Below are 10,119 nucleotides of genomic sequence, written 5' to 3'. Positions count from 1 at the left end.
CTCCAGTCTTGGCGGTCTGCAGCACCTCCAAGAAGCACTGAATTTACTTTTTTTTTTTTAAAACAAGTTATAGTGAATGCAAATTGTCAGATCTGTAATCTTTAGCAGAATAAAAAGTTTTGTACAGCATCCTTATTTTCTATACGTGTCCCTTTTTATTGTGTTCTTGAAGTTTGACTGGTCTGTAAAACTAGTGTAATAGAAAGTAACAGTGGAGAATGCAGCATTTTACCTTAAGCTTTTCTACTAAGGAGCCCAACACTTGACAGCTGTGGGCAAAGTAAATGTGGCTTGTTTAAGAGTAGCAGCTGCATTAGTCTGTATCCACAAAAAGAACAGGAGTACTTGTGGCACTTTGGAGGCTATCAAATTTATTTGAGCATAAGCTTTCGTGGCTACGGCTCACGTGGCTTGTATATCTTGAACAAGCACTGCTGCAAAGCTGCATCATGGAAAAGGAGTATTTTAAAAAAACAACTCTTTAGTATGTATGTACAGAAGAAACTGTGTGGAAAATATAAATGTTCACTTGAAAAAAGCATTCTATCCCACTGACCCACTTGAGGCAAGACAGGAGTTTGTTTACTTTACAAGTAACTTGACCTCACTTTGTCTACCTGCATTCTTATGCATTGGCCAACAAATGTTCTTCAAAATAAGACACTAGTTTTATTATTGTAGAGTCATAGAATTTTAAGGCTGGAGGGGACAACCCAATCATTTAGTCTGATCAGGTATATCACGGGCCACCAACACCATCCAGCACCCACGCACTAACTCCCACAATCAGAATTAGACCAAAATATTACAGCCCACAAGAGATTAGACTTGTGTGCTGCAGGCAGAGAATAGGAGGAACTGAGGTGCACCGTCCTCAAGGCCCTTGCCATGGCAGGGAACTGAGATATATCCAAATCATCCTAGCGAGTGATCTGCACTCCATGCTGAAGAGGAAGATGAAAAACCACCAAGGTCATTTCCAATCTGACCTGGGGGGAAAATTCCTTACCAACCCCACATATGGTGTGATCTGTTAGAAATAGCATGTGAGCAAAAAACCAGCCAGAAAAAGCACCTGAGAGAGTGCTTGGTACCACCTCAGAGCCCTGGTCCTCCCCATCCAATGTTCCATCTCCAGCTGTGGCCGTCCCTCAGGCTTCAGAGAAGATAAAACAAAAACTAAAATACAGTAGGAGGAAATCTATGCTATTTTCATTGAGACAGAATGGGAGAATACCTCCAGCATTTATCATAGTTAAATATAAATAAATGTGGTTTTTAATTTATAAGGCGGGCAGGTCACACTCAGAGGCTTGCTGTGTAAAAGGGGTCACCAATAAAAAAGTTTGAGAACAACTGATCTAGAGCAAGCTGTGCTTGGTGAACTTGATTTAGTAGTTTGAGATAAGCTATCTCAGGCACATACTTGCATACGTTTAACATTTCACAGCATCTCTAGTTTTCCCCTCTTGCATTTAGGCACTCAAAATTTCACACTACCACAAAAAAGGCTAGAGTTAAATTTCTCCAATTCCTGGTCCTCTTCCAGTCTGACACATTTAGTCTTAGTCTTCCCTTTCAAGTTTTACCAATACAACTGTTTTGCTTAGGAGTGTGATTTTTTTTCCTGAAATTGTTCTTTCCTTCTTGATGGTATAAGCTTGTAACACTACAAGCATAGTTTTACCAGTATAACCATGTCTAGGGGGGTTGTATCACTTAATGATACCCTACAGTTAAAGAGGTAGAACACTACGGTTGTTCTAGTGTAGACAAAGGCTGGCCCGGAAGGGACCATGTACTAAGGCTTGTCCACAGTAGACAAACTTGGATATCTTTCCCACCACACCTCTGGCTGGGTCAGAAAAATCAGTAGCAGCAATAGTGGAATCCTTAATTTAGCTTAGTATCTCCCAGCAATTTTGCTTTTGTTACTGGTGAAATAGTGATATCCACAAACCCAGAGAGAGTTTGCTCACCCAAGCCCTCTGCCTGGGAAGATGTGACCACTTCCTGTGTAAGAAGCTTTCTTCTGGAAGTGCCGATTGCAAGAGGGAATGACTTAACCAATATAAGTCAGTGAATTTCCCCTGTTGTTTTTGGTTAAAGAAATCTTGTTCCTCAGACTGCTCCTGTTTGTGGAGTATGACTGTTAATATCACTTGTTGTACTTTTTCAGCCATTCTGTATTAAAGTCACACTGAAGATAGTGATGAGCCGACACTGATGAGCCGAGTGCTAGGTCTGGCCAAGGTGTAGGCGTCAATAAAAAACTGACAAACTTGCAGCTGGATGCCAGGCCAATTCACTGTGTATTTGTATAGATGAAAGTAGTTGTTGAACATGTTAGAATGTGTTTGGTGTTTAAACCTCATGAAAACTAATGGGATGTTGCATGCATTGTTTTCACTTATCTGTATCATCTTAGAATGAAATAGCAAACATTTATATTGTATATACCGTATACCTAAGTGACTGATCAAACATAAGGAAACCATGTGTAAGTCAAACTATAACAGGAAGGTGCTAATTCCTGCACATTTCAAATCAAGTGCTCTTTGTGTGTGATGATCAGAAATCAAAGACTCTAAATGCATTCCCCACTCCATCATCAAAGAGCCCACATGTTCTGTGGGTTAACTTGTTCTGTGAGAAGAAGCTATAAGTGTGGACACAAGGAACAAATTTCTTCAACTCTGGACTGTTTGGATCTAACAGGGCAGAATAACTGAATTAGAAGATGGAGATCCCCAGAGTTAAGACTTTTGGGAAGCTGGCAGATTACTACATCTGTGCTACCTTTTGAAATTATAGACTGACTCACCTGTACATATATATATTTACCTGCTTTAGCCTCTCAATAACTCTCATTCCTTTTGCTCAGCTAACAAACCTTTAGTTAGTTTACTGTAGAATTGGCTACCAGTGTTGTCTGGTGTGAGATCGAGGATGCAAATCGACCTGGGTGAGTAACTGGTCTCTTGGACTGGGTGTAATCTGAATATTGTTGTGATTTTGGTGTAAATGACCATTTATCACAGAGTTCAGCTTGTCTGGGTGGCAAGATAGATAGGAGTGTCTAAGGGGATTGTCTGTGACTCCATTATAAGACTACTGTAGTGCTTTGGGAGTTCACGTTTATTATTGGGTTGGTGAAATCTAATAAGAGAACATATCACCAGTTTGGGGTGTCCACCCTGTTTTTGACAGTTTGGCCTCACGGAGGCACTCCGAGTTGTGAGCCACTCCAGACAGTGTGACAGTGAGTGCATGTCCACATGAAATTTTGTTTATAGCAAATTCTCCTTTCAATGTTGATTACAGAAAGCATATTGTGGAGTTTACCCAAGTCCTTGCCCTTATTACCTAAACACTGAATTTTAAAAATGAGCCTTGAGCTGAATGTGAATGGCTGCTTGTTCGGTATTAACCACTAGATGTTGCTTAAACCACATACTTTCTCAGAAGCATATGCTGTACAATGTATTGTTGCACACATCAGCAGCTACACAAGAGATTTCATTGGGGAGCTAGGAATTCTCTGTCCTTCCAAAGTCACCACAATGAAAACACCTTGGCTGCTTAAATAGCCATATTCTCTAGATCTGTTTTAGTAGATCTATAAAGTGAAAATATGAAAGCTATTTTGGATAACAAAGTAAAAATCTTTGTAGTAATTCAATAACCCTTGTCACTTAAATAGTGATTTTTTTCAGCCATAGATCTTAAATCATTGTACTTGGAGAAAAATATATCCTTTTTATGAGGTCCGGAGGTAACTTGTCCACTGTCAAGCAGCAATGCAATGGTAGAACTGGGAATTGGATTTAGGTCTCCTGATGCCCAGGCTATGGCATTAGCCACTGGACTGTGCTGTCAGTTTCTATATAAGTTAACAGGGAAATAAATAATTTTGGAATTTAAATGATATATTTCCAGGTTCAGTATATATAGGCAAAAGCAGTACCCCTTTGGCACTAAATCTAATTAGGCTTGACTAGTTTCCTCTTTCTTTCTCCCTTTGACATAATTCTGATCCAGATATCTCCCAGACAAATTGATTGTAGTAGTAGAAATATTTGAGATCATGTGGACTTGCCAACAAAGGATATAATTCAGGTAATCATTTAAGAACTCAGGGGTCTACTTGAATTGAGTCTTAAAGCTTTAAGGGCATAATAACTTCAATTCTGATAACCAGATTATTAAACAACCAAGCCTTTTCCTCAGCAGCTCCACATGTTGTTCAGGGCATTTTTGTATAGTGTGTATGTGTGTTTTATGAGCTGGAAGACCTGACCCTGGAACCTACACATGGTAAATGAAAAATTAATAGTGTTAGTTCATGTGGACCATTAAAATATATGCTTGTATTGTGGGAGAATTGCTATCTAGCCTAAGTTTTAATGTTTCTGATTGAGTGTTGTCAGGAATTACTTCCATACTCATACAATTTTATACCTTCTGCTCCTTGTTTTCAGTTCTATGAAAGAGACAGTAATTTTTGTATTAACAATCTAACTAGTAAGCAAAATGTAATATAGGGGTTAGATTTAATTTTAAAGAGAGAATTGGAAAGTAATCCTCTAACTATAGTCGCTGGGTTTGAAATTGGAATGTTTCTGCAAAAAGAAGCATTTTCAAGAGCTAATTTGGGAAGAAAGCTTCAAGTACACAGGGCATGAAGCAGTGACCTGTCACCTACTTCTTCCTTGCTAATCTGTTAACAATGTGAGATAATTTTCATACTATGAAAATGCAGAGAAAAGTCTGACAATGTTTATTGTACCTTATTTCCTAGTTTTTTTAAGACAGCTATTGGGTAAAATTCTCAAGAGCACCTAGGTTCCATTTTCAAAAGTGACTTAAGCCTGGATCCACAAATGGACTGAGGTGTTGTGACACTGAGCAAAGCCTAACTTTCAGGCACCTAGAAAATTACAGGAACAACACTGCAATCCACAAAGCTGGAGTTAGGTGCCTAGACTCCCCGTACAATGAGTGGGGAGAGGCAGGCCCCTTAGAATAGAATCCACAAAGCCAGCACGCTAGGTGGGGAGCTGTCTAAGTTAGCCAATGGGCGATACCAAGGAGAAGGGTGTGTCTAGGCTGCACTGAGGCACTTACCTCTGCTAGCAGTCCACAACGGGGGACCCCTCTCCTGGAGTCAGGCGCCTTAGGCACCTAAGTTGTTTCTTGTGAGCGTAATTGAGGCAGGGGCTTCACACAAAGCCGGGGTGGAGGAAGAGGAGGTGCCGCTGCCACGCCTCACCTCGTAACTTTAAAGCCAGTGGTGGTTAGTGCATTCGTCTGGGGTGTGGGAGATTCAAATTCAGTTCCCCCACAGCTGAAGGGATTTGAACAGGGGTCTCCCACCTCACAGGACAGCGCTAACCACTGAGCTATGAGATATTCTGATGCGGGGTTCCCTCAGTCTCTCCTGTTAAAGTTGTTCCACTTTGGATAAATACTTAAAGAGTCATTGGGCCAGAGAGAGAACAACACTAGTATACTAATAAATACTGAGCAAAGAAAATTAATTTGTCTTTAGAATATTCTGAGTAGTGGCTAATAAAAATGTTTAGTGTGACACCAAAAGTGTCTACACCAGGGGTCAGCAGCCTTTCAGACGTGGTGTGCCGAGTCTTCATTTATTCACTCTAATTTAAGGTTTCGCGTGCCAGTAATACATTTTAACGTGTTTAGAAGGTCTCTCTCTATAAGTCTATATTATGTAACTAAACTATTGTTGTATGTAAAGTAAAGAAGGTTTTTAAAATGTTTAAGAAGCTTCATTTAAAATTAAATTAAAATGCAGATCTTATCAGTTTAGTGCAGTGGTTCTTAACCTGGGGTGCACACATCCCCTGGGGGTGCGAGGTGACCTTTCTGCGAGATTTTTTTAGAAGGTAAATCATCGAAAACACAAATTAAGCACAGGCACATAAGTACAACTACTGTACTTTGTTTCATCAAACCTATGTATTTATTAACATTATTCATTTTTTAACAATGACTGTAATATACAAGAAAAGTTTTTAAATTTTCAAGTTTTTAAGCTAATTGTAGTGTAATTTTTGTTAAGGGGTGAGAGAACATATTTTGAGAACTCCAGACCACTGCTCTTCCCATCAAGTATTGCCAGCTCTCCATTTCCCCCTCCACACCAACAGGTCTCCCATTAATGGCATCAGCCACTCAACCATTCCAAAACATTCCCCTTGAGGGGCCTCAGCTGGGTATTGTGTTAATTGGGCAGAGCTGTAGAACTGACTTCTCAACCCCTAGGGTGAAGGATTATTTAACTAAAGGTAAAAATATGTCCAGAAAAGATATCGGCTAGAATTAGAAACTCCACAAGCTGGATTTACTGAACAGTCACTCACCAATCAGTAGTAATTTCAATAAGCAACAACCAATCCAGGAGCAGTACAAGACACAAAGTGAGACAGTCATTTCCCTAATTAGCTACTTGTCTAAAAGCCAGCTAAAAGAGAAGACAGGACTGAGCCACAATGGAGAACCACTTGGGAACGTACTTAAGTTTCATTTTCTATGTACCAAAAGCAAATTGCTTTCTAGCCAACTCGTGCATCCTTTGCTTTTAACAGGAAAATTTACGGAATGTGGTTTATTGAACTGTTTTTTCCCTTTGTCTTGTTCCTCTTATACTTCTGCAAACTCTCTGTGAGCCTAATTCTTAATATGACCTCTTTCATTTTCAGAAAGAATGGAAAATTTTGTTCCTGGGGGGATTCAGTGCTTCTGAAGATACATGACTCAGTATCACAACAATAACTAGTAATTGAATTGCCGTATTTTAGACAATTCCTGCTTTCTGCTATAAACTACCAAACAGCATATGTGTTTAGCAGTAGTAGCATATTTCCAACCATCTGCATTTGCCTCCCACTCACATACACTTAGTCACTGCATACAAACATACACCTTCTGCTGAACTTTAGAATTATGTTCTTCTCTACTAAAACTCATTAAGTTTTTAGCAGTATGGTATTCTACAAAGCCTTTTCTGGCAACCTTTAGAGCCCAATAATCTGGATTTATTGCCAATGCGTGCAAAGTACATAATTTAACCCAATCATTATTGTAATTTTGCTTTCACATGCATTCAATAACACTTTGATAAAGTTTTACTAGAAAACCCTCTTGTTTCATTGGTTAAGTTGCACCAGGGGAAGGTATACATGGCACTGTAGAAAGAATCCTATAGAATTTAATTAATAGGGTTGGAGCCAGTATAGTTCTACAGAAACCACTCTAAAAACAACAGAATTTAATAGAATATTATCCTTTCCAAATAATTTTTTAATCTGCCACATCCAAGTTTTATACAGCCTCCAACACTGTGCTGTCAGAGTGCGTCTAAAAATTACAAAGTGCACAGGGCACTGGACTTAGTCAAACTGTTTATTTTTCAGTGTGGATTTATGGTGGGAAAACTCAACCAAAGAAAGTGGGATTTGCACTTTGCTCCGAAAGTGTGAAGTTCAGGGTTATTCTGGTCTCTCGGGAGAGTGAATTCCAGATTTGTGGGCCTGGATGCTGTCCTTACAAATTTCACTTTTAGTTTGATTATTCCACTGGAACAGAGCTCTCCTGGGAGGTCACAATTATTGAGGGAGAGGCAATCTCTCAGGTAACTTGGGTTAGTGCCAGGAAGGGCTTTGAAGATGAGAACCAAAACCAAAACATCTCACCCAGTATTCCACAGGGAACTGGTGAAGAGAGTGAAACACAGGTTTCATGTGCTCTTGGCAGCCTGTTGAGTTGATGGGATCTGGGATTTTTTAGGGTTAGTGAGTTCATTCCTAAGCATGGAGAATTTTAATATGCGAGGCTGGGGATCATGGATCACTGTGAATAAGGCTGAATCCAAAAGAAGGAGGAACTGTCACCTTGCCAGCCAGAGATGGTAAAGGGCATTTTTCATGGCTGTGGCTATTTGGAATTCCAGCAGACATGGACATGAAGAATGTAGATGGACACCAAGGCTGTAGACCAGCTTAACAATTTTAGGGCCATTTGCCTTGGTGGAGGGTGATGCCATGGAGGTGGTGCATTCTTCAAAGTGCTTCCCTCTCCGCACCGGTATCACCCTAGTATTTCCAGATTCTGTCATCTCATCTACATCCAGCTGCTGATCTCAGACAAACCCTTGGAGCTGGGTATCATCGGCCTATTGTTGGCATTCAAGTCCATGCAGTTCCACAATCTCCCCTACTGGCTGCATGTAGAATATTGGATAGCATGAATCTGTGTGACTCAGTTGAGAGCTCTGGAGATGGAGGAGCAGGGTCTCAACAGACCACTTTGGGTGCAGTCTGAGAGAAATGGTCACAGCCATCTCCACATGAGCCTGCTCTCCCTCCCCACTTCTGGGGTGGGACAGCAGAAGTCTCTGGTCAGCCAGTCGAATGCTGTGGAGAGGTCCAACTTGAGTAGGGATCTTTGGCTCTTGGCACTGATAGAATCATAGGACTGGAAGAGACCTCGAGAGGTCTTCTAGTCCAGTCCCCTGCACTCAAGGCAGGACTAAGTATTATCTAGACCTGACAGGTGTTTGTCCAATGTGCTCTTAAAAATCTCTAATGAAGGAGATTCCACAAACTCCATAAGCAATTTATTCCATGATGATCTCCTCTTAGCCATGGACAACAGCACCATGCCTAGTCCATTTTTGTGTTCTGGCCTGAAATCTGAGTGGGAGGGGTCCAGGATGTTGTCAGGATCTAGGTGGAGTTGGCGAGCTTCTCAGTTAGCTACCTAGGCACTGATTTCCATGGGAGTTAGGTGCCCAAGTACCTTTGTGAAACTGGACCCTAGAACTGAGCAATTTTAGAGCTGGGATATCATTGTCTCTTACTTGCTATAGGCTGGCTTACACTTTCTATGGAAAGCTTATCAACTGTTATTAAATTAGACCCATCCATAAGGGTCTGTCTTAAATGCTGTTTCATGCAACAACCCTAGTATTGTGCATTCATGAGAAAACATAAGCCAGTCAAATCTTTACTGTAAATTCTTTGGTATATTCAATTGCTAACATAATTTTTAGCATAAAGGTCAATAGTTAATACCACACAACACTTATATGACAAGATGAATATCATTAGAAATACATTAAATAGCTTAATTCAGCAAAGCACAGGCTTAAGTCCCATTGACTTCACTGACTTTCAGCATGTGCCTAAAGTTAAGCTTGCACTTAAGTGCTTTGCCAATTTGAGGTCAATTGTGGCTAGAAAGGAAAGATGGGCTGTTGGTTTGGTCACTAGCTTAGGAACTTGGAGACCACGTTCCATTTCCTGCTCTGCCACAGACCTCCTGGATGGTAAGTCACTTAGATTCTCTTGTGCCTCAATTCTTCGTCTGTGAAATGGGAATAACAGCACTTCTCTGCATCACAAGGTTAGGAATGGGGGTCAGATAAGTATGTAGAAAGAAAATGTTGCCATTTTGCTCCACACCAGATAAAAGTGCTGCATTTATTTGTGACTTCATTCAAATATTAGCCTATTGGGGTTTGGGCCTTTCTGTAGGTTGCCTCTATGAGTACTGTACATGCCTTGGCATTGGTAGTATTATAACCAACTTGCTAAAATAAAGAGCTTTCTGGATTCGTTAGCAAAGTAAATGGAGAGGAGGTCAATGGGATAAAGCAGCTTTAAAGGACCAAGAGGCACTAGGTGGTGACCACAAAACATGTAGTGTGCAACACAATGCCCCGGAGAGTCTCCCATGACACCTCTCAGCCTTTGTACTTGTGAATTACATCACTACCAGAGCTCCTTGGCAGACGCCTGTTTGACCTTGCTGCTTGCACACAGTGTGAATAAAAAAGCCCGTTCGTAAGGCACACAGAATCCAGGCCATTGAAAGAGGCCATCAAAAACATACTTTTTAGTGCTGCTGTATAGTTCTAGGTCTGGGAAATGTGAATGAGCTGTTTGAAATACACAGGAAGGGGAGAAAAGAAAACAGAGATATCGATAGAGACGGACATGTTTCTCCCTTTCATGTCAGTGGGGAAAAACATTTAACAGAGCACATGGAAAATCACTGCTTTGACATTTAACACCTGCAATGTGTTTGCAAAGA

The sequence above is a fragment of the Lepidochelys kempii genome, chromosome 1 (assembly GCF_965140265.1).
Source record: "Lepidochelys kempii isolate rLepKem1 chromosome 1, rLepKem1.hap2, whole genome shotgun sequence".
Lineage (NCBI taxonomy): Eukaryota > Metazoa > Chordata > Testudines > Cheloniidae > Lepidochelys > Lepidochelys kempii.
Note: the sequence above shows the minus strand (reverse complement) of the source record.